This window comes from Lynx canadensis, chromosome D4 (assembly GCF_007474595.2).
Source record: "Lynx canadensis isolate LIC74 chromosome D4, mLynCan4.pri.v2, whole genome shotgun sequence".
Lineage (NCBI taxonomy): Eukaryota > Metazoa > Chordata > Mammalia > Carnivora > Felidae > Lynx > Lynx canadensis.
The window spans coordinates 61,946,711-61,972,683 of record NC_044315.2 but is presented as its reverse complement, the minus strand read 5'-3'; the positions used below and the strand labels follow the sequence as shown (position 1 = coordinate 61,972,683).

At 40.0% G+C, this 25,973-nt stretch overlaps 1 protein-coding gene across 1 annotated transcript in view; it reads right to left on the bottom strand.

Annotated features, from left to right (window-relative positions):
* The window catches only part of STX17 (syntaxin 17), a 65,206-nt gene extending 60,292 nt beyond the window's left edge, over positions 1-4,914 (bottom strand). Inside the window, exon 1 of the mRNA XM_030294438.2 lies at positions 4,870-4,914. The gene's annotated coding sequence lies outside the window, so the exon portion shown is untranslated. The remainder of the gene's footprint in view (positions 1-4,869) is intronic.
* Positions 4,915-25,973: the final 21,059 nt, after the last annotated feature.

Below are 25,973 nucleotides of genomic sequence, written 5' to 3'. Positions count from 1 at the left end.
TTCCCATTAGCAACATATCAAAATGCCCATTTATCCATATTCCCACCAATACATGGTATGGTTCTCCTTGGACATTCAAAAATGGTAGGATTCATTTATTAGCCATTTGCACTCTTATGAATTGCCTACTAGTGCTATGTATCTATTTTACTACAGGGGATGTCTTTTTCTTATTATATTTAACATATAATAGACTCATAAATTATCAATTATTTGTCTCACAATGTTCCCAGTTTATCACATTGCTTGTGTTTTTTTCTACCATGCAGATTATTTACTATAGGAAGAAATCTTTACATCTACCACCATTCCTATTTTCTTACCATACCTGATACTCAATATATGCTGATGGAATAAAATATTTTTTCACATGTCTCTTCTTCACCATTTCTAGTTCCATCACTCCAACAATGCAATATGCATAGCACCTTACAAGTGTCTTAATTGGCCTGCCTTTAGACTCTTTCCCCTCTTCCAGGTTTTTCCTCAGACTACCACCAATTAATAGAACTCAAACACCAACTGCAACATGCTACTCCTCTGAACAAAAACTTCCAAGAGTTCCCTATTATTTGAACAAAAAAATACAATGTTCATTAAGTAGATAAACCCAATCTAAGTATTATCACCCAACCTCTACTTTTGGCATTGCAGTGATGCTCCCTCTGTCTAGATGTTCTTTTACATTCCACCTGCCTCTAAAATTTATGTATCATTTGATACACAACTCTGTTTCTGCTTTCCCTTCCACTAACCAGCTTATGGTGTACATAACAACCCTAATTATTAAATATTTGACTTGTTGGCATTGTTCCCCGATGCTATGATGATTTTTTTTTTTCAGTTCCAAAAGTGATATTTCCAGGTTAGAGTTGTGCATGATTCTACCCTCAGCTTTCTGTGTCCAAGGAAAATCTGGTGCCTCATTAAAGCCATCTATCAGGGAAGACATTCTGCCCCAAGAACCTCCCGAGAGACTTTTCTAACTCTTGGTCTCCCTCTGGCCAGTCTTTTTTTCCTTCTTGCCACCATTTCCATTTTTATAAAATTATAATAAAATGCTTATATAACACTAAAATGAGAATACAGTATAAACTTGGTTTGCAAGCATAATGCATTCCAGAAACATGCTTGGAGTCCAAAGCACTCCTATCAAAGCAAATTTCAAGAAACATTGGCTCAGTTGTGATCATGTGACATTCGGCACCATATAGAAGTACTACTCCTATGGCACAACACCAATCATTTATCAAGTCAACATTTGTTAGAAATGTTTGCTCATCTTGCAGAACACTCGCAGGCCAAGTTACTTGCAATCCAAGGTTTTACTGTATAACATTCAAATAATTGCATAAATCATGATGTTATTAAAACAGAAAGTTGTCCAGCAGTGGCTCCAATCATAAAATAGCTCAAATAATCTTTGTAAGCTGTTAAAGGAAGGTCTTCATCCAATATACAAAATGTGGGTTTATTTATTTTTTATTTTTATTTTATCTCTACGCTCAATGTGGGGCTCAAACTCACAACCCCGAGATCAAGAGTCACAGGCTCTACCAACTAAGCCAGCCAGGTACCCCCAAAATGTGGTTTTAAAATATAATTGAATAATAGGTAAAAGTGTATTTCAACATTTCTTGATGATCTCACAGTTCATGAGTTCAAGTCCCACATCTGGCTCTCTGCTGTCAGCACAGAGCCCACTTGGCATCCTCGGTACCTCCCTCCTCCCTGCCCCTCCCCGGCTTGCTCTCTCTCTCTCTCTCTCTCTCAAAAGTAAACACGCGGGATGTTTGGGTGGCTCAGTTAGTTGGGTGTCTGACTTTGGCTCAGGTCATGATCTTGCGGTTCTGTGGGTTCAGCCCCACATCAGGCTCTCTCCTGTCAACATGGAGCCCACTTCAGATCCTCTGTCTCCCTCTCTGCCCTTCCCTTCATCATACATGGCTCTCTCTCGCTCTCAAAAATAAACAAACAATAAAATAAACACTAAAAATACATTTAAAAAATTGGAACATATTTCCAATATAATTAAGCCACAAAAATAAAAAATACATTTACATTAACATCACAACTGTGTAAAATATGCCTATAAAAGAGACAAAACACACAAAAATGCCTAACCTCTTAAACTTCTGTACAGTTGATTTCCTTGTAACATTTTTTAAAAAATGTAATATTTGGGGTGATAGAATTGTTCTGTATCATGAAGGTGGTGGTAGATATATAATTACATGCATTTGTCAAAGTTCACAGAACTATACACTACAAAGAATGAAACTCTGAAAATTAAAAAAAGAACACAAAATGTGGAGGAACACAAAATGGAACACATGCTATAAAACAACAAAACTATTACCAACGAATAGCATAACCACACTGAAAGAAGTGGGGGAAGAAAATAATCTAGGTAACTGGACAACAATTTTTTTAAAGTTTTTATTTATTTATTTGAGACAGAGAAAGAGAGAGAGAGAGAGAGAGAGAGAGAGAATCCCAAGCAGGCTCTGTGCTGCCAGTGCAGAGCCTTACGCAGTGCTCAATCCCACAAACCATGAGATCATGACCTGAGCAGAAATCAAGAGTCGGATGCTTAACCAACTGAGCTACCCAGCTGCCCATGGAAAAATATATTTTAAGAGGATACTAAAAGGCTGAAGACAAAAAGAACTACACACAACTATACTGTATGCTAATCAGTAAATTTGTTTTTTTATAGGAGTATGAGTAAGAAATCCTGAAAATCCTTGATGTGTATACTAGGACTGAACAAAGAAGAGAATATTTTGTAGAAGATGAAAGACACATATCTGTCAAAGAAAGAATAGGGGCGCCCGGGCAGCTCAGTTGGTTGAGCGGCTGACTTCAGCTCAGGTCACGATCTCACGGTCCGTGAGTTCAAGCCCCGCGTCGGGCTCTGTGCTAATGGCTCAGAGCCTGGATCCTGCTTCCGATTCTGTGTCTCCCTCTCTCTCTGCCCCTCCCCTGCTCATACTCTGTCTCTCTCTCTCAAAAATAAGTAAATATTTTTAAAAACGCTTTAAAATAATCACAGTAATAATCAATGAAGGCAACTTCCATCAATGGATGGTAAAGTCAGCAAGTGAAAAGTCTGAGGAGAAACAAGATACCTGCATAGTTTAGAAACTCTCCCATTACAAGGGAAAAGTAGTAAATTTACGTTAGAGAATCATAGCAGTCACCATCTTAACCAAGTGATCAATAATATCAAAAGCAGTGTCTCATAACATGAACCTCTCATATGAGGAACTGAGAAGGTACATCCACTTCTGCGGCATCAACAAAAAATGCACAGCTGTAATCTAATCATAAGAATATATCAGACAAAATCCAATTGAGGGACACTCTACAAAATAACTGACCAGGATTTTTCAAAAGTGTCAAGATGTGGAAAAACAAGAAAAGACTAATGAGCCACTCCGATTAAAAGCAATGTGGGATCTTATACTGGATCCCAGAACAGAAACAAAGTCCATTAGTATAAAAAAAATTATGAAATCTGAAAAAAAAAAAGTGGTAGTTTGGTTAATAGAATTGTACTAATGATAACTTTTAAAATTTTGATTACTGTACTATAATTATATAAGGTGTTAACATTTTTTTTAAAAAAAAGCTGTAAAGAACTTTTTTTTTTATTAAAAAAAATTTTTTTTTGAGACAGCACAAGCAGGGTAGGTGCAGAGAGGTGGGGTGGGGGTAGAGGGACAAAGGATCCTAAGCTGGCTCTGTGCTAACAGAGAGCCCCATGCGAGGGCTCGAACTCGCTAACCCTGAGACCACGACCTGAGGCTCAACTGACTGAGCCACCCAGGCGCCCTGAAAACTCTATCCTTTTGAAACTTCTCTGTAATTGTAAAATTATTTCAAAATAAATAGACTTCTTAAAAAATGTATTAACTGATGTTTCACATGGGCCAACTGACATTTATAAGTCAAGAGCTGCCCTAATACTTGTGGAGGCGGGAGTGCCAGGTGCTCTGCAACCGATCCTTGGGTGCTTACAACTATTATTACCTGCGTACCCTTAACACTCAGGTTTCCCGTGAGGAAAGAGTACTGGGAGGTTCACTAAATTACTTAAGAGGTTATTTAAAAGTGAAACAGCCCCAATTATCAAAAAAACTCCAAAACTGCCGGCAACCTTCCGCCCCCCAAAAGCGATGAACAGCGTCCTAGAGATCCCACAGGTCTTCCCACTGGTGGCCCCGAATGTTCTCAGGCACGTCCCCCCGAGACGGGGCACGGACTTGGGAAAGAAAAGTCATGGCCCCAAGTCCTCCCATATGGTCTCTTCTCTAAGCCCTCTGATTCTGAATTTATAAAGGAGGGAGTGAGATGCGGGACCTTCCAGAACCACCTTCCGATGTGGCTGACAGGAGGCTCCGATTTCTGGCTCCCCAGTCCTCCCCTCATTGCCCCCGAGCCTGGAGTCGCCTCTCGCTCGCTGTGTCGCCCCCGGCACCCCTGGGCCACAAACACCAGACGCCGCCACCTGGGAACGGATGCACGAGCGGTCTCGGGACCAAGGCGCCGGCGACCCTGCGACCCTGACGACCTAGGGCCCACACTGCGTCACGGGCAGATCAGGCGCAGGAAACTTTCCCACCCCGCGACCCCGGGAGGCCGCCAAGCTCGCCCTGTCGGCCGCCTCCCAACACCCGCTTCGAAGAGAGCTTCCAAAAACGAAACCGCCACTTCGTGGAGCCAGGAGGACCCCCAAAGCGCTCGCACTCCGGACCTGATGCCGGGCTTCCCACCCGGCGCCTCTCGCGCGCGCGCGCGCGCGGGTTCAGCGCCCAGCGGGTCAGGGCCTGACGCCCCCGAAGCAGCCTCCCGCAAACCCCTTACCTCCCGCCGGGGCGCTCGAGGCCGGTTGGTGTGCACGGCGCAGGCGCGGGCGCGACGGGGCGGGGCGTCGTGATGGGCTGGCTGGGCTGGGCCACGCCCCCTCCCGGCCCTTTTGGGCCCAGTGGGGCGTGGCAAGGTCTCTGTAGCTGCTCCCAGCCGCAGGAATGATTTAAAAGAGTGGTCTTGGTTTACGTTGGAGGTTGTAACATTGGAGCCGGAACGAAAGAGACCCACAGTCGTTTTTTTAGGTCTCTTTGTTGTGTTATCAGTACGAGATAATTCATACTGCACAGCCTTCTACATTTTGCAAAGTTTTTCCGTCCATTTTCCTGTTTTAACACGGATTTTGGTGGGCTAGCCGTGTGTTCTAAGCTTTTTACACATGTAGAAACTGAAGCTCCTCCGAAAGGTTGTGCCTTCTCCCACTCATCCCCAAAACCCCTGTGAGGTGGACAGGACACGGTCTTAAAAAAACTGTAACAGGCACAGAAATTGAAGCTCAGACAAGTTGTGATTCCCTTCCCCCCCAAAGCTGGGGGCGATCCTTATCCCAATTTCACAGATATGACGCTGAGGTTAAAGAGTTTTGAGTGACTCAATTCCAGTTCAGCCAGTTAGTGGCAGAGCTGGGACGCCCAACTTCGTTTCCCAATTACCCTTTCAAGCTCTTCCAGTTACCAGCTGCTACCAATGACCACGCAGATGGCTGGCTTTGAAGCCTGTCCGGGTCACATGCTCTGACTTCCAGACCCCGCCTCTTTTATGTGTTTGTGAATGTTCAGATGACTTGTTTAGAATGTATCCGCTGATAATTTCCTTAGAAGACATAAGGATGTTCAAGCCACAGCTCAGGAAACTCAGGTCTTACCGTCTTCCAGAGGAGTGGGAGTAGAGGTAGAATTTGTAGACAAAGGAAGATTAGGGGCCAGTGAGAAAGCCTTGAACTAAACTAGAACAAAAAAAAAAAACTAAGCAATTTAGAGATTCTTTGTGGGTATAATAAATTCTGATGTTTGTTTGCTTTACTCTAGGAATGAAAGGCTTATAAAATTTTAATTCTAAGGAGAAATATTAAAGTATTAAGCAATGCCATGGGAAAATGTTTTTCCAGCAAGGGTCAATTAAACAAGATCTTTTGAAGTAAACGTCGTTCAAAACAAAATAAGTCCTGAAAACCAACCTCAACCAGGGTAGGGAGATGTGGCATTCAAGGATTCTGTATTTGAAACTTATGGGTTATTTTATGTATGTTTGCTAGAACATAGGTGTGTCAAGGTAGCAGGATAAAGCTTTTTAATCTAACAGCTTGTTAGTTTGATTTATAATCTCTAAAAATTTAAACATACAGTGTGTGGAATTCTTTGTGTTCATTTAAAAGACTAAGAAAGTAATATATATTCATGATATGAACTAAGAAATCATTTTTTTAGTATCATAGAGCAAGTATATGGAGAACCTGAGAATCAGATTTGGGGCAACAATATAGACTTCTGAGGTTATCTTCCCAGCCCAGTCCTTTTCTGGGAACTGCCTCTCCACCCCACCCCCACAGATCTACAAGCTGTCACTTATGAGCCTCTGGTAGCCATTTTGTACAAGCCTGAACCCATGCCCCTGACCATAGTGAATTGTTCTAGGAGCAGACATCTGACTCAAGCTGGAGCAGTAAGATACCTTTCCCAGGAATTTGGGTTTGGGACTAGGATTCTAGCTTCAGTCTGACTGGTTTCTAGAAAGGAGAAGATGCTCACAGCAGAGCTCCTGGTGGCTGTGTTTTTCACTCTATAGACTGGTGAATCAGAGGAAGCCATGATGCTCTTAGATACCATTTGTAATTGTGGAGAAATGAGTATAGGTATGTCCTAGTTCGTGGTGTTAAAAAAAAAAAGTTTTTTTGCTTTTTGGTTTTTGTTTTTGTTTTTTCTCAAACCATGAATTATTGAAACATCTGTTGCAGTTTTGAATGCATTCTATTTCTTTGTGCATTCTACATTCCAATATCATTTATGATACCAATGTCATTTGGAACTGAGACAAAGAAAGGTTAAAAATAAAATAATAGTAGTTACCTTTGGGATGGCATTAACTGGGAGAGGGCATAAAGTAGCTTTCTGAAGTACTGGAAATGTTCTATATATTGACATGGTGTGACTACATATGTGAGAATTCAACAAGCTGTACACCTAGGATCTATGTACTTTATGTAAGTTATCCCATAATAAAAAAGGAAAATAAAGAGCTAGCAAGTCTTGATATAAAACAAACAAAACCTCTTACTTAGTAAACAAGGAAATCTATACTTTCTTAATATTATTTCTATTACCTCTCTGAGATAGTGGTGAATTAGCAACAGTAATCTCTACCCTTGTTAAAGCCCTTAATCCCTTTGAAAATAAAATAAAAAGCCATGAAAGAGATAGAGAGGGGAGGGAGGGAAAGTGTCTAGATGTACAAAAAAGAAACAGAGTTTGGAGCACTTTCAAATCCCTCGTTCCAGGTGACTTTACTTTCTGTTTTACTGTCACCTGCCACTCCTGCCCCCCCCCCCCACCATCACCAGTCTGTTCGCTAGTCTATAATGTGTATTATAGTTATGGAGACCTTGTATCAAACCAAAAGGAGTAAACTCTGCAGGCAAACAGTAACTCTGGAAGTCACTCATCAACTATTCACCATTTAGAAATTTGATAATCATTTTACATGTAGAATATCTTAAATGCCCAGACATCTGCCTAGAAACTTCCCTACCCCACTTTTTGTTCTTTTAAAATTACCTTAATTATTCTCAAAACTTGATGTGCCCAAGAATTATTGCATAAGGTATTATTCATAAAACCACGCTTAATGGACCTTGTGGGCAATTTAAACAATTTTCAAGGGTAATTTTGACTCTAATTTTTGCTTTATTCACTGGCTTTCATTCTTCATAGCCATACCCCTCTCTATCCAACTCACTCACCCTCCAAAGATGCAAATTTACATTTGCAATGAAAACTCAGTAAACATACTTAGCATTAGAATCATATTAAATGTTATTTAAACTTCAGCAATTTGCAAGGCACCTTGAATTTTATGGTACCTTACTGATTATTATCATGAATGTCAGTTAATATCACACGGTAGATACACAGACAAGCAAATTGACACATATTCTGCATGGACCCAACCTTGCTTTCTGTCTCTCATTACTCCCCTTCACACATCCTGTATTCTAACCAAATTAAACTCCTCAGTATTCTTCATCCCAGTCCTTTCCACAGTCCTACAATGTGCCTTTCACCGGAGGTATTCTCCACCAATCGCCCCTCCCTCTTTGCACATCCAAATCCAACTCATCTTTCTATGTTCATCCCAAATGTGACCCCTCTCAATATTTCTAGAATTTTTATTTTTATTTATTTTTTATAAGACTACTTTTTAAAAAGTTTATTTATTTTAAGAGCGAGAGAGAGAAAGAACGGAGGAGGGGCAGAGAGAAAGCGAGAGAGAGACAGAATCCCAAGTAGGCTCTGCACTGTCAGCACAGAGCCTGATGCAGGGCTTGATCTCACACATGACCTAAGCCAAAATCGAGAGTTGGACTGAGCCACCCAGGTGCCCCTAGAATTTTTAGATTTAATGCCTGCCTCCTCCAGATATCTATCTTATAATCTGATCCTTTTTTTTTTTTTTGACACATCACTGTCTACCTTTTATTACAGTAATTTAGTATGTGTCTTGTTACCACCTCCAGTGCTTTTCAACCTTTTCCTTATTGTGGCACAAATAGAAAATGGTATTTATAAAGCAAAAATAAGAAAGTTGGTCTTAGCTTCTGCCACTGGCCCAGCTGCAGTGGGAGCTGGGAAAGTTAATGCCTCTACACACCTAAAACACATTTAAGCACAGGGGGTGAGAAGTTGTCTTGTACCATCCCATGTTAGGACATAAGCTCCCTGATTCCACATTTGAGTGAAATCATTTGGTATTTGTCTTTCTCAGTCTGATTTATTTCACTTAGCATAATACCCTCTAGGTCCAAAACAAATGAATGAACAAAGCAAAAGCAGACCTACAAATAGAGAACAAACTGACATTTGCCAGAGGGAAGGGGAAGATGGAGGAATGGGCAAAATGGGTGAAAAGAAATGTGAGATATAGTTTCTAGTTATGGAATGAGTAGGTCACTGGGATAAGAAGCATAGCATAGGGAATATAGTCAGTGATATTATAACAGTGTTGTGTGGTAATAGATGATTACTATACTGTGGTGAGCAAAGCATAATCTATAGAGATGTTGAATCACTATGTTGTACACCTGAAACTAATATAGCATTGTGTTTTGTGTAATGTAACATTGTGTCAACAATATTCAAATTAAAAATTTTTTTTAATTTTTTAAATTTTTTAAATATTTATTTTTGAGGAAGAGAGAGAGACACAATGCAAGCAGGGGAGGGGCAGAGAGAGAGGGAGACACAGAATCCAAAGCAGGCTTGAGGCTCTGAACTGTCAGCACAGAGCCCAATGCAGGGCTCAAACCCACGGACCGCAAGATCATGACCTGAGATAAAGTCAGAACACTTAACTGATTGAGCCACCCAGGTGCCACCAAAACAATCTTTTTTTTTTTTTTTTTTAAAGAATGTAAGCTCCCCAAGGGGAGGATCCATGTTTGCTTATCTACCCATATCTACCCATGGTATCTACCCATAGTTCCTAGTTCAATGCCTTGTACCTATAAGTGAATAATTGAATAAATAAATGACAATGCTCTTTAAGTTTGCTTTTACAGAGTTCTGAGGGCTTCCAGTTGTGTCAAGAACTTGAAAGTCATCACTCCTATCCTTAAAATAAGAACAAAGTGGAACAAACATAAACATCAGTGACTTTTCTTGGACTCATCAGAGAACTGAGGTTGCAGGGCATTTGCCTGCCAAAATCTGGAGAGAGACAGGTAAGTACAGAGAATCACAGGCAACATCAGCTTACCTGGGACAGAAGCCTTGGAACATCTGAAGCTGGTAGGAACCTCTAAATGGTAACTTCAACAAAATGTTAGTAGTGACATGTGGACTTGTGTGACAGTGAGAAACTCCTGGGGGCTGCAGTCTTTGGGGAAACCAATACTTTCATGGGTTTTACCTCTATGAACCTCACCAAGTTCTAAAGGGGAAGAGAGAGCCAAGAAAAAAAAATCTTCATGTTTCTGGCAGAAGAGAGGAAAATAAATTATTTTGAAATATACCCAGAGCCTTCTACATAAGAAAGCCCTACTCCGCACAGGAAAAGACTTAGCTAGAGACATATTTATGGGAGGGGTGGGGTGGAGGGGAGGGAAGGAATGAGAAGTTACCTAGCCCCACTTCTCTTAGCCTTCAAGTCTCTCCTAAGGGGGTGGAGGGGTGGGGGAGGGGTTAAGAAACACTTGTGAAAGTCATAGCCCACCAAAAGATGAAACTTAATCATAGGACTATAGGATGTTTCCCTTCCCCGTGCTCCTTACCACCACCCTAACACTCCAATATAATAACAGTGGACTATAGTTGAAAGAACTGCAAGGTACATTCTCTATATAAGAAGTTTTTAGAAAAATCTGAAAAACAAAACTACTGGAAGAAATTGAAGCCTCTGATACCTACTGGTACAGCAGACATTAAACAGAGCTCAGTCCTAGCCAGATTAACACAAAGCCTCACACTAACTGCCTATTCACCTCAGTTCCTATTACCTGATACATTGTGTCTGGCTTTCAACAAAAAATTACAAAGCCTGTTAATAGGCAAAAAGAGAGAGACATAGTCTGAAGAGATAAAGCAAGGATCAGAACCAGACTCAGATATGACATAGATCTTGTAATTATCAGATAGGGAATTTAAAATAAGTATGATTTTTAAAAGTGTATTCATTTATTTATTTTGAGAGAGAGAAAGAAAAAGCATGAGCAGGGGAGGGGCAGAGAGAGAGAGAGAGAGAAACCCAAGCGGGCTCCATGCTGTCAGCTTAACCGGCTGAGCCACCCAGGTTGCCCCTAAAGTAAGTATGATTATTATGGCAAGGGGTTTAATGGTAAAAGCTGACAACATGAAAGAACAGATGGGTAATGTAACCAGGGAGATGGAAACTCTAGGAAAGAATAAAAAGAAAATGCCAGGAATAAAAAACACTGTAATGTAGATGACAAATGCCTTTGATGGGCTTGTCAGTAGACTGGACATGGTCCCGAGGAAAGAATCAGTGAGTATGAAAATGTATCAATAGAAACCTCCCAAACTGAAATGCAAAGAAAAAAAAATGAAAAAAAAAAAAAAAGAACAGAATAAATTTGTGAGTCAATTTGAAAAGATGTAACATATATGTAATTGGAATGGCACAAGGAAAGGAGAAAGAGAATAAAGCAGAAGAAATATTTGAAGTAATAATGGCTTTTCCCAAAATTAGTGACAGACACTAACCCACAGATTTCAAGGAAGCTCAGAGAAAAACAAGCAAAATAAATGCCAAAAAGTTGACACCTAGGTATATCCAATTCCAAAAAAAAAAAAAAAAAAGGATAATGAGAAAATCTTGAAAGAAACCAGACAGAAAAAAAAACACCAACCTGTAGAGAACTGTTCTGTGAAAGGGAGGTGTATGCAAAATGACCTCCAAAGGCAGAAGGAGCCTAAAACAGAAGAAAGAGACCAAGTCCAACTTTATGAGAAATGTTTTAAGGAGACTTAGAACAGAAGCCTGTATTGAGTGCCCACAAGACAGGTGGATCTCAGCAACTCCACCTCCCTTAAAACTTCTTCTGACTTTGGCTCAGGTCATGATCTCATGGTTTGTGGGTTCGAGTCCCTTATCGGGCTCTGTACTGACAGCTAAGAACATGGAGCCTGCTTCGGATTCTGTGTCTCCCTCTCTCTCTGCCCCTCCCCCACTCACGCTCTGTCTCTCTCTCTCTCAAAAATAAATGAACATTAAAAAAATCAAAACAAAACAAGCATCATAAAGGATTTGTGCAAGATGGCATTAGTTTGGTTCACACAAGGACCAAGGAAAAGTTACATCAGAATTCTCAACAAAAACCAAACACGTAAGAAGAGTGGAGTGAAATATCTTAAGTGTGGGAGGGGGAAAAAAAAACAAACACAAACCTAGAATTTGATATTCAGCTAAATTATCCTTTACAAGTGGAGGAAAAATACTTCCTCACGCCAAAAAAAGAAGGAATTCAGTTCTAGCAGACCTGCTCCACAAGAAATGTTAAAAGAAGTTCTCCAGGGAGAAGGAAAATGATATAGATCATAAATTTGGATATACATAAAGAGAGAAGAGCCCAGGAGAAGGAATAAATTAAGTTAAAATAAGATCTTTGATTTTTCTTATTCTTCATGAGCTAATAGTTCAAAGTAATAGTAACAATGTATTGGGTAAAACCAATGGTAGCAATATTTAAAGGGGCAGGAGGGAGGAATTGGGAATACTCTTGTTGGAAGGTACCTGCACTCTTCATAAAATGGTAATGAGGGAGCACAAGGCAAGCTGAGGGCAAAGTACAGGCTAGCATACTGCCCTCTCCTACCCCTCCCAGGTGGGATATGTGTGATATTCCCCAGGCTTTCCTGGCTGCCCAAGAACGAAGGAAAGGAAAGAAGACAAATGGTTAACTGAGAGAGATCACAGTCATCTATCAGTTTACAAATACCTTAGTAAATTACAAGAAAAAGGCAATCTTATGAATAGCCTAATCTCCAGACACCTATACACTCCGTTTCTTGGAGCCCTTAATATTACCCTCCCTTCCATAGTTATGTGGGGAACAAAGGCAAGAAGGAAATGGCAGGTAAAATTAAATTTCCTTATAACCTGCAGCCCATTGACAAATACTTGAGGCAAATACAGAGTATAACATTTCTCCAGGAACGCCCTACCATCTTAAAGTTAATGCCTTACTAGAGGGAAAACACCCTTAGCTTGACAATAGCAAGACCTCAGGTATCTTAAGAGTCCTCTTTAGCATTCCAAAGTCCTTCTGGAGGTCTGCCTTTTGCCTTTACCTCTCCCAACTCCATAGTACATAATCAGTCACTCTTCACACCACCAGTGCAGCTATTCCTTCCGCCAGTCCTGTCCCCATGTTTTAATAAAATCACCTTTTCCACCAAAGACATATTCAAGAATTCTTTCTCGGCCGTCAGCTCTGAACTCCCACCGTCACCCAAAACCTCATCAGCGGTATAGTGTTATTTGAAAGTATACTTAGATTAGTTGTGAATATACATTATAAACTCTAAACGAATCACTAAAAGAAGTTTAAAAAGAAATATTATTGATATACTAGAGAAGGCAGGAAGGGGTTAGGGGAGAAATAACAAAAGTAACAAATAGAAAATAGTTACAAACATGGGTAAATATCAAATCAACTGTATCAGTAACCACTTTAATATTAATGCTCTGACTACACCATTTTTTTTTGTCAACGTGATAGTCAAAGTGAACAAAAAACAAGCCCCCACCATATGTTTTCTACACAAAACCCATCTTAAAATAAAGACACAGAAAGGTTAAAAGTAAAGGGATGGAGAAAGATGTACCATGCTAACACTAATGAAAAGAAACCAGGAGTAACTATATTAATTTCAGACAAAGCAGATTTTGCAGCAAGGAAAATTAACAGTGATAAAAAGGATCACACTACATAATGATAAAGAGGTTAATTTTCCAAAAAGACATAACAATCCTTAATGTGTGCATGAAACAACACAGCATCGAAATTCACGAGGCAAAAGCTGATAGACTGCAGGCAGAAAAAAGTGCCTCACAAATAGAGTATGAGAACAACATGCGTTAGGTTCATGAAAGTTGCTGTTTCTTCCAGGGGCAGCAGGATCGTCATAGAAGAACTAAGAGAATTTAACAATAGGGCAGAATGATTTCCAAGATACCAAATATTTCTAGATTCCTGATAGAGAAACTGCCGGGGCTCTCTTTTACAGGATTATAGAATCTATCTTCAATCCTTTGACAACTGACACTCTCACCAGTAAACCTTTTAATCCTCCAACTAGTGAAATACATTTAAGGAATTGGAAATCAACAAAATTCACAAAGAGCCCCACCCGCCCTCTTCTCTGCCCAGCAAGCCCCCAAATCCCATTGTCACAGCCTGCAGGGGATTTTTTTCCCCTTCTGTAGGCCTCCATGGACTGCAGGGGCTTTTGAGTGGTATTTATATTTCCTCCAGCCAAAGACAAATTAACTTTAATATTTCTTTGGCAGATTATTACCAAAGAAAGAAATATTGCTTCCTTCATGGAAATAAATTGATAGGTTCAGCAACTCATTTTGCTTGCATAAGTGAGCACTTCAGAAGAGAAATGTTTAAAACCTGAGTGAAATGGGTTTAAATATGGAAAAAATTTCCTGAGTCCCTGTACTTAAACCTTAAAGGACATGATTGCTAAGTTTAAATCTTTCCAACATCTGGTAAGTGCTTTCCCATTCATTCAATCAGTCAGTCTATATGGCCAACAAACCAGCTACTATGTCTCATCCTGCTGATTGAAGGTCTAAAGATTCCATTCTTGTCTTCTAGGGACTCACAGTCTGGAGGGAAAGACAGACATGCCAATAAATACAATACGATTGACAAGCACTGTTATTAGCTATCCTTAAAAAGTGCTATAGAAGGAAGTACAGAGAAGATTACTTCAGAGTTTGGTCAATACATAGGAATAATCAGTGAAGGGTTGAAAGAACATTCTGAACAGAAAGAACAATGTAAAAGGCACAAATAATGCAACAGATATATATTCAGGTTTCCAAAGTAGTGTGGTCAGATAAGCAGACAGAAGGTTGCAAAAGCCAAGATGAGTAACTACCTCAGATGTATTTATCAAAGTTCATGTTGGGGAACCTGGGTGGCTCGGTCAGTTAAGGGACTTCAGCTCAGGTCATGATCTCACGGTTCATGAGTTCCAGCCCCGCAATGGGCTCTGTGTTGACTGCTCAGAGCCTGGAGCCTGCTTCAGATTCTGTGTCTCCCTCTCTCTCTGCCCCTCCCCCACTCCCTCTCTGTCTCTCAAAAAATAAATGTGTTAAAAAAGCAAAGTTCATGTTGATCATGTTCCTATTTGTTTCAGATCTGGTCATGGCACTATTTAATATTAAACCTGTGCTGTGGCCCCCTCCAACTAAGACACACATGGAAATTCACACAACACCTACCAATTCCTTGTGGGAGACTCTGAGGCCCTCCAAGTTTTAATTTAAATGTCCAGCCTCCTAGCCCACATTTTCTGAAGTTCTACCAGAGTTCTTGTAATTCCCTAATATCCCATCCACTTTCTGGCTTCTATGTCTTTGCTGAAGCTGTTCCTCCCTTTGAAATGCTTTCTGCCTCCTTTCCATTGATCAAAATTTTACCCCTCTCTGAAGACCCATCTCAAATCCCCTTCTCTCCCCAAAACACTTCCCTATTTCCCCAGCCTGTGCTCTACAGTACCTCAATTTAATTTTGCTCTGCTATAGAGTTGTTCACATGTCTGTCTTTCCAACTAGAGCACAACTTGTCAAGGGCAGATGCCTTGTGTTATTTATTGTGTGTTCACAGCTGGTGGCCTGGAATGTAGCACTGGATAAATATTTAGATGATGTTGTGTGTCTCATTGCCTTTGTAATCTCATTGGGTTCTTCTCCAGAGCTTCTCCAGTGGGGCATACCTTCTGAAGCTAAGTTTGTTAGGGTGAGATCAGAGAAATAACCAGAAAACCACCTGATGCACAGATTCCTTGATGGCACAACAAGGCCACTTGGGGACCTTTAAAAATATACAGTTGGGGTGCCTGGGTGGCTCACTCAGCTAAGCCTCTGGCTTCAGCTCAGGTCATGATCTCTCTGCTCATGAGTTCGAGCCCCTCATCTGGCTGGCTGCTGACATCTTGGAGCCTGGAGCCTGCTTTGGATTCTGTGTGTGTGTGTGTGTGTGTGTGTGTGTCTCTCTCTCTCTCTCTGCCCCTACCCAACTCATGTTCTCTCTCTTTCTCTCTCAAAAATAAATAAGCATTAAAAAAAAAAAAGTTGCCTGGGCTCTACCTTTAGAGATCCCAATTTAATTGTTCCTAAGTGGAAACCAGTCATCTTAAAGTTCTGTAGGTAATTCTAAAGTGCAGTCAGTTTTGAAAACCACAGACCTAAAAGGGTGGAAAATAGTATCCAGGCCCCATATATGAATTAGAATAGTTTCAAAATCACTTTCTCAAAAGCTGATGCTTTCCCCCAGGAAAACATAGCTAAAAGAATGGAGGCCACACAGTCTGGGTGAAATTGACCTTTTTCCAGGGAAATCTTTGTTACGAGGAGTCTGAGTTATGCTATGGGAGAAATCACACATTGGCATGATGCTGGCCTTCATGTTCCTACTCAGCATGTCTAGAGAATCCCATTATCCTCCCTGCCCTGCCCCCATCTTTAATAGGAAGTTGTAGGAAGCCATAAAATAAGACTGAAATCAAAACACCAAGTACCAAATCAGCAAATGAGTCATGAAAGCTTGAGAGTTCCCATTCTCTTAAGGGTCTCCCACATGGATATCCCCTATGGCACTCAGTAGAATGGAGGAAAGAGCCAGACACCAAGGGGAAGACCCCATGTTGCACAACTCTACAGGCACTGTGCACGTTGTATTCCATGTAAAGAGTGTCCCCTGGAATTGTATAAGGCTGCATCTTGGTACAGGGATTTCCCTGTGCTCAGATGAGGAGATTGCTGGTGGTGGCCTCCATCTTGGTTCTCTTCCCCAGCCATCTTCTGTCTTGAAACTGTCACTCTGAGCCAAGGTGAAGAATGAAGAGCATCCTCACCCAAGCACTTCTGCTGAAGTCTTTCCCTACCTGATGAGGTCTTCGTCAGAAATCCCTCTAACTGGCAGCTCTTGTCAACACATCCTTGATCTGCCCTGTACGTTATACACTCTGCTGGACTCCAGACAAAACTGGTTCTTCAATCAGTCACTGCAGCAGAGTTTCAGAGAGGGTGTCAGTTCCTTCTCAGCTTCTCCACCCTTTTTCTTTTTCCTCATTAGTCAAAGTATCCACAGAGAAGGAAAGTACATATTTATTTCTAGATTTTGTCTGGTTTTTTGTTTGTTCGTTTTGTTTTTGTTTTGTTTTGTTTTGTTTTGGTGGGGGACAGGGAGAAGGGGAATCAAATTTAACAATCTAAAGGCAAAGAAGAGGTAAATTGAAGCAGTGTTATCTATAAAAAAAGTATCCCAGCCCCTGGCAGAGAGTAGGGAGCTAAAAATGTTAGTTTCCACTGTTCTTGGAGGATGGTAAAGTGAGCGTGGTGGTGGTGATGGCTGGTGAACTACTGAGCAGTTTTCACGTTTTTAGAGAGCGTGAAGAGCGCAACACGGTCTTTAAGATAAGGAACCAATTATTTTTCTTTAATCGGAGTTGTGAGAATGAAAAAGAAACAGGATGTTAGCATGAAAAAGTGTTTTGTAAACTGTAATGCACTATATACAATGTATGGAGTTACTATTAAGTGTCATAAGAAACGTACAAAACATATTCCCCCAGGGTTTGAAGGAGAGGAAGAGACCACGTCCCATTGTGGAAATCGGGAGGAAATGGCACATACCACTTCCTAAAGATGTACAAGATTTGTTTTCTACATCGTAGAGGAAGGACTGCGATCCCTGCTCGGACCACAAAGCAAGCTTGGTTGTGAGAATGGTTTAAAACTTTGTAGAGCACTATACAAATGCAAAGTGATGTTATTGTAGTGTATAATAATAAATACGTAATATAATAAGCATATATAATAGGTATATATAATTGTACATTGTTATAATGGTGTGGCTATTGTGGGTGATGGAGATACTATTACCATTATTATTGACTCTGAAGATGTCAGTCAGCACTCAACAGGTGTAGCTGGGAGGGAAGGCATTTCAAGAACAGAATTGAGGCCTGGAGAGGTTTCCACCAACTTTCTTGGCTAACTGTGAGTTCCTCTATATAATATCTTTTTTTTTTAATGTTTATTTATTTTTGAGAGAGAGAGAGAGAACGAGAGAGGAGCAGGGGCAGAGACGGGGGACAGAAGATCCAAAGCGGGCTCTGTGCTAACAGCAGACATCCGTATGCGGGGCTCCAACTCACAAACTGTGAAATCGTGACCTGAGCCAAAGTCGGGCACTTAACTGACTGAATCACCCAGGTACCCGAAAACTCATTTAACTTATTTATTTTTTTAAGTAGGCTCCATGCCCAACGTGAGGCTTGAACTCATGACCTTGAGATCAACAGTTCCATGCTCTACCAATTGAGTGAGCCAGGTGCCCTGTGAAAACTCACTTTAGCCCTGGCTTGTTTTCCCTACATTCATTTTCTTTTTAATCCCTCCCTTGCTTTTAAAAAATCTTGTTGAATTATATATAGTTTTGTAAATCATCTTTAATCCTTTCTGGATGAAGTTAAGTTACTAAAAAAAAAATCATTTCTTATTTTTTAACATTTCTTATCAATTAACTTCTGGTGACAATTATTTGGAATGTCCCCTGGGGAAATTGGCATGGATGAGGCACATTTGGAAAGTAACATTACAGGAGTTACTTTCTGATACTACTGCTGATCTCCTAACTTTAAAAATTTGGTTAAAGTCATATATAATATTGTTATGAGTATAATGTGAATCTATTGGTAATGAAAATTTTTGCATTTGCAGTTAAACTTGGGGTTTTTTTTCCAAAAGAATTTAAGCAAAGATACACACTTAAAACTACCTAAATTTTTGTTCCTATGTGTTTTAAAATTTTTATTTAAGTTTAAATAAAAGAACTAAAATGTATAGCCTATGAGAACATTAGAAGATAAAGTTTGTTATCCAATTTAAAAAATCATGCATATAAAAATGCATGGAAATGGAATGAAATCTGTTCTGTTACTAAAAGATATTTGTAATGCTCAGATTACAATGCTGTATCAGAAAAAAGAAAAGTATAGAAAAGTCTGTAGTCTTCCTATATTCAATCTCCCTTATAATTCTAAACATACATTTTCAAACATTTGAAAACAAGATACTCTTTAAGAATTTGAAGGTACTAAGGACATTTTCTTCCATTAAAAAATTCCTGTCTAAAGATTGCTTTCATGTCCAATTTACAAGACCCCCAACTAAGTCAATTTCCTTGGTGTATGTTTATACCCTTAATCTTTACCATCTTCACTTCCCTGCCCCCTCATTTAATTGACTAGGTGATCAAAGTCCTTCTTTCTTTGTTTCGAATAGACTTGACTATCTCTGAAAAGGTTAAAAAACCATTCTCTAAATGGCAATGCCTTTATACCTATAAAGAAATAAACTTTAGAAGAGAATTCTGAAAGAGGAATTTGGAGGTGTTCTAAATAGAGGCAATAGTATGAGAACAAAATGTTGCCTCTAGGCTGATTACAGCAGATGATGGGCGCACGGTCAGGATGGACTCACTACAGGATTTTACTAAGACTTCTGGTGAACAAATGATTGTTGCTGTTAACTGATTTAGAACATAGAAAGACAAATACCCTCCAGTTGATTTTATGATTTAAATTTGGATTTATTTTGGATGATTTAAATATGATTTAAATTTAAATCTGATATCAACCAATAAACAAATGTCTGCTAATAATGCAGCCTAGAATAGAAATGTTGAACTGGATGAACAACGATGCATGGGTAGTGAACTCATGTTGCTTCCTGGGGATCACTTCATTCTTTTCTATGCTCAATAATGCACCTAAATTTTTCCAGAGGTTTACATTAGACTTACTTGTCCTTTCTTTTCTGGCTCAAGTCATTTCTCTATTTAGAAATGCAAAACATGTACTTGTTTCTAATGTTTAGCACCTCTTCTCATTTCTATGATGTCCCAAAATGTCTCAGAGGATGACAGTGTCTGTGTTTCTTTTACATTATGGGATAGAATTTATCTGGGTCTAAAGATTTGAAGTCATGCAGAGTAGTTAAGGGCGCTCTTTCTTCCTCATATATCTTGAGTCATCGTTCTCTACTATTGTGCTTTGTCTGACCCTTTTGAGTTCCTATAATGCTTCCATTTGCACCAGAAGAAAATGGAAATCAGGTTGAAATTGAATGTAAAATGTCAGAACTAGAAAAGCTATTAGATCAAGTCCAGATAAAGGAACAAGTGCAGGATTTAATCTGGCTTGCTCCTTATGGAGATAAGTACTTTGGGCTACATCAAAGCTATGCTAGTAAACACTTGTATCATGTGCTAATTCCCCTTGTTCTGAATCTATGCTTATGTGAAGCAGACTTTTGATAATAATTTGGTTTTCTGTGTATATCTGTCTATAAATGAAGAATATGCTAGTCCCTAGTTATAAGTTAACAAATGAGCTTTCAAAAACAAAAAATAAAAATAAATAAATAAATGGGCTTCCTGGTTTATACATCAAAGCTTGTTAGTAGGCGTCCACCTGAGAGAGAGGGAGAGAGAGAGAGAGAGAGAAAGAGAGAGAGAGAGAGAGAAATCCACTCTCACCATGCTGCTAAGTCAGGTTCCTGAGGTGTAGCTTCTATAACATGGAGATCACACCAGGGTATGGCCCCTTTGAGGCCTCTCTGGGCATCTGTCCACTCTTCACCATGAAGTACTTTGATTCCATCTTGCTGCTAGTTGTCCACAAACGCCTGCTCTGTGAAGACAGTCCACCTCTTAGTTTTCAAGCCCAGAAATAAACATAGCTACTTTTCAAGAGACAGTTACTGACCACAATAGGTCTTTTTTTTCCTAAGAGCAAAAGGTGCAATCCTCCCACCTGTTAAAACATCTTTGGAAATGCTCTATGGAACAAACAGTGTTGTTTTTCCTTTAGACATATGACACAAAAATCTATTTATGTAGCCATTGGGTGAAACATGCAATTGTATGGACACCTTCAGGAATAAAGAAAGATTATAAAATATTCCCTTACAAACCTTATAGAGATCCTTCAAATGATTGTGTCTAATTTGAGAGTTTGATACATATTCCAAGGACTGAATTGTGGGCCTTTACAACAAGTAGGGAAAGGATCGAAAATGCCTAAAAGCTCTAACACCTGCTTTTAAAAAATGCTTGCAAAATATAATTACTGAAAAGTACTATTTGGAACTTTTTCAGGATTAAGGAAGCATCTGAAAATAAACTTGCTTAGCAATTTTGAGTTACTCTTCAACTAAAAAAAATCTGGTTAATGGACTTTAAAATGATTTTGTATTTCTGTTTAAAAAGTATGCAACTCTTATCTGGTTTGACAGCTTAAGTGCCAGGTCCCAGCCAGATAAAATCTGAAGTGATGAAGGCAGTGCTTCTTAAATAAGAGCAAATTGGAACTGCCATCCCAAATTACTATCATCTCTTCTGACAAGATTAGATATGCCCTAACTCCCATCTGATGAGGGAATCACCTCAAGCTTGGAGACAACCAGTTTGGATCACCCAAGTACAAGGTAAAGCCAGAAAAGGATCCCAGAACTCTGTTCTTTGGCCAGCCCATTAAGTCGGAGAGTCTTATAGAGGTGAGTTAGTCAACACTTGGATACCTTTAAGAAGAGACTATGGATCTAGTTTCTTCTGTCTCTTTAGGCTAGCTCAAAGTAACAAAACACCTGCCCTCACTGACCTCTCCAGTTTGAGTTATTGTTATGTTTCATACTTGCTCTTGCTTTATATTTCCTCTTTGTCTCATTGAGATACCTGACCTTGGATCTGCTTCTGGCCTTTTGGAATTGGTATTTGAACCTGGTCTCTGTTTTTTTTTGTTTTTGTTTTTGTTTTTGTTTTGTTTTTTTTGTTTTTTTTGTTTTTTTTTTTTGTTTTAGACCCTGGGTTTTCCCAACAGATTTCAATTTGTTTTATTTTGCTGGTTCTCTATGCTCTGAGCTATTCTAGTCCTTGCCCTTCTGAAGCTAACTTCCAGCATAGTACACTTAGCTGGCTGGCTGTTCTCTGTGTCTGCAGGAGTCTATGTGAGTGTATGGGGGCCAGGGATACAGTGTACATGCAATTTGGATAATCACTCACTGAAATGGGGGTGGGTATCTAAATAGAAACAAGAGGAGTTGGGAAGTAATGCATTTGCTACTCCTGATTAACCATCCTGAGGTTTGACGTAAATTCTTAATTAGGTGTTTACTTTTCTGCCAAGAATTTTATCTCAGCTCTCAGATTTTGCTGCCACCTGGTGCTAAAATGTTCCAGGTAGTGATGACTAAATAGTTTGACAGATGCCAGAAAGTATAACCTAGATTCAGAGATAACACAAATTAGGATATTGGATACTAACATTAAAAAACATAACGATATAATAAGAAATGAATGTGGTATACCTGTTACAATAAATTTATAAGGAGCAATCATAGTAAAGTACTGTGCAGTTCTAAGATATCACCATCTCTTAGAAGTATGGTCCCCATTTGAGCTGTCATTCCTGAATACAACAGAAGGCACATTAACAACAGTTTCTCTTAGTTAATGCCCCCACCTCCCAACTGAAAACAGTTTGCTACCTACTCCTTGTGAGTTAAGATTGGCTAATTCTGTCCAAAATTTCTTTTTTTCTTTCTTTCTTTCTTTCTTTCTTTCTTTCTTTCTTTCTTTCTTTCTTCCTTTTTTCTTTTAAGATTTTAAAGTAATCTCTACACCCAGTGTGGGGCTTGAACTCACAACTCTGCTATCAAGGGCTGCATGCTCTACTGACTGAGCCAGCCAGGCGCCCCACCCATGGTTTATTTCTACTTCACAGAAAACATTTTTTCCTTTTATGGCCTTCATCGGTCTGTTGTATCTTCCTGTTCTTCATCCCGCCAGTATTCTCCATTTCTTCTCCAGACAGAGTATGTTTCTATTGCTCCTGACTTTTCCCAAATTGTGTTTTGCCTGTATTCTTCCACTCACTCTGTTGGAAGGAATTTTTCCTTCCGGGTGATAACACATCATGCAGCCACCATTTCCTAATCTGACTCTTAAAGAAATTCTGTCCTATTGGACTCCCACATGGGGTAATACTTTGGTCATTTAGCTTTTGAGCCCCAGGTGTAGAGCAATGTAAAAAGAACTCCCCCAAACCCAGGCAAAAGAGCAGTTCAGTGCTGTCCATGTATGGCAGATTTTATTTTCCAAAGATGACCAAAAGAATAACTCTCATCCTACATGTTCTTCTCTACAATGTGACTTTGACACTCCTCCCCTGGAGAAGTGAAATCTGTGTTCCCTTCACTAGAAACTGAGTGGGTTTGTGACTTTGGAAGAAGTGACACAATGTGACTTCTAAGATTAGATTGTAAGAAGTGATTAAGTTTCTGCCTGGCCCTCTTGGGATACTCACTTTTGGAACTCAGCCACTGAGAGGAGGGAGTGCAAACTCTCTCATGCAGAGATACAACACAGGGAAGTTGCTTGTACTTTTTTCCAGCTGTCAGCCCTAGCGCGGTTGTAGCCCCATCGAGCATCCACTGTGAAGATACCTCTGGATGATTCCAAACTCCTAGATGAGGCCCCTAGACAACAGAGAGCAGAAACAAGCCATCACTGCTAGGCTCTGTCCCAATTCCTGACCCACAGATAACATGAGTCTAATAAAATTGTTGTTTTCTGCTGCTAAGTTTGTGTGTCAGGTGGGAGGAGTCGTTGCACAGTAATGTGGACAGAAACAGTATCCTATTCAGTGTGTTCCTTATAAATGGCGAGGAAGTCCCCCAGGGTGGGTGTAGAGCCCAATTCCACTCCATCTCTTACGTAAAGTTTCTTGTCATCCTGAGACTTCGCCCTTAGCCACAGCCGGAGCAGCCTTTACCTCTTCTGGTTTTGAAAGTCTCGTTTCTGGTATCCCAGAAGCCTCACCCTTAATGTCAGAGACAGTTTCTCTATTTCTTCCAGGAGATCTGGGACTTCATTGTAAATATTTCTGTCTCACTCATTTCTGGCTCGTTTCTCACATTGTCTATTCTTGGTTTCTCATTCCATCATTCTACCCCTGTAATCCACATTTTCTTGGGATGAGTAGTGGTGGGAATTTTACTCCTGAAGAGACTCCAACCTACTCATAGGAGTGTGGCCTCACCCGCTGGTTCCTACTAGGCAATTGTATCAGTGATGGCGCATTATCAGTATTTCCTTGATTATTCTAAAACTGATTGTGATATGGCTATATTCCAAGCATTGTGCTAAACTCTCCATACACTTCTTTCAGTGATCTCAACGACTTTATAGAGTAACAACTATCATCCCTCCCATTTTAAAATAAAGAAGGGGTGCCTGGGTGGCTCAGTCGGTTAAGTGGCCGACTTCGGCTCAGGTCATGATCTCGCGGTCTGTGAGTTCGAGCCCCGTGTCGGGCTCTGTGCTGACAGCTCAGAGCCTGGAGCCTGTTTCAGATTCTGTGTCTCCCTCTCTCTGACCCTCCCCCGTTCATGCTCTGTCTCTCTCTGTCTCAAAAATAAATAAACGTTAAAAATAAAATAAAATAAAGAAAATGAAAAACAGAGAAGTTAGGTAATTTGCTCAGGGTAACACAGACTATAAATGGTTGGGGGGAGGGGATTCAGATGAAGATGGTCTAACTCCAGAGCCCATGCTCTTAACTACATATCCATGTTTCAAACTGAGCCCAACTTGTTAAAAGACTATTCCAGGGTGAGGTGAAGATCTTGCTTACATGTCCCTCCTGCTTTTCTCTTCCTCGCAGCTTCCTATTTCTGCACATAAAGGCACATATATCTCTCCAAGAATAAGCAACTACTTCTAGGTGAAGAACATCCAGTTTAATTCTATACAGAGAAAATAAACATTTCTCCCAAAGAAGCAACAAAGTCTGTGGATGCATAATTTTGGCTGCTAGAAGCTAGCCAGGACAATTTATATTATACCACAGTCACTCAGCTTTTTTGGCTAAAATATCTGGATTCAGGTTACATCACAGATCTTCCCAAGAACAGTAGGTGGAAGCTTGTTTTATAGTTGTGTAACTAAAGGGCCAATTCTCAGCCATATCCCCTGAAGCAAAGAATAATCTGCCTCAAAGTGTCTTTTTGCAGGGTGCAAACTGCTTACAGCAATTTAGTAACAGTGTTTTACATTGTTTTTTCACCAGTGTAACAGGAGTGCAGCAGGCTTCCTGGGAGCAGTCACAGCTCCAGGCCTGCTATTGAGATGGCACTCAGCATTTTGACATATTTCCAGTATAGATCTACCTCTCTCATGCATGGATGAGAAATGGACATTTTGCTGAGAATTCCGTGGGATTAAGGGAAGAGGTTTGGCACTGAAAAATCATATTGTAAGCCTTGATAAAATCCCCTTTCGGGGTACCTGGCTGGCGCAGTCAGAACAGCATGTGACTCTTGATCTCTGGGTTGTGAGTTTGAGCCCCGTGTTGGGTGTAGAGGTTATTTAATAATAAAATACTTAAAAAAATTTTTTTTTTCAACGTTTATTTATTTTTGGGACAGAGAGAGACAGAGCATGAACGGGGGAGGGGCAGAGAGAGAGGGAGACACAGAATCGGAAACAGGCTCCAGGCTCCGAGCCATCAGCCCAGAGCCTGACGCGGGGCTCGAACTCACGGACCGCGAGATCGTGACCTGGCTGAAGTCGGACGCTTAACCGACTGCGCCACCCAGGCGCCCCATAAAATACTTTTTAAAAACCCTTTCATGATTTCTATTCTTTTCCCAATTTTCCATAGTGAATAGCAATTTTATTTACTCTTCAAAAATCTGCCCTCTCCCTCTAGAATTATTCTCCAAATTTATCAGTCTCTAATCCCAAACTGTCACCTCACCCCCAACTCATAGTTCTCTCTCCAGTTTGCATCCTTAGACCCACCTCAGCACTCGGAAAAGGAATCTCTTCTTTAAGAGAAGGAAGAGTGTGGTATACAAAAAAAATGTAATTTTTCAGTCACAAATAATTTTTTTTACAAATATCTCTATAAGAAGAGCTTCTGTGCATCAAGTTTTAAATTGGTTTTAACATCTTTTTTTTAAATTATGAACTAAATCACACATGCAAAAGAATAAACATAATGTATGTATACACGCTAAAGAATACAAGATAATGACAATAACAAAACCCAGTGTGCTAGATTATG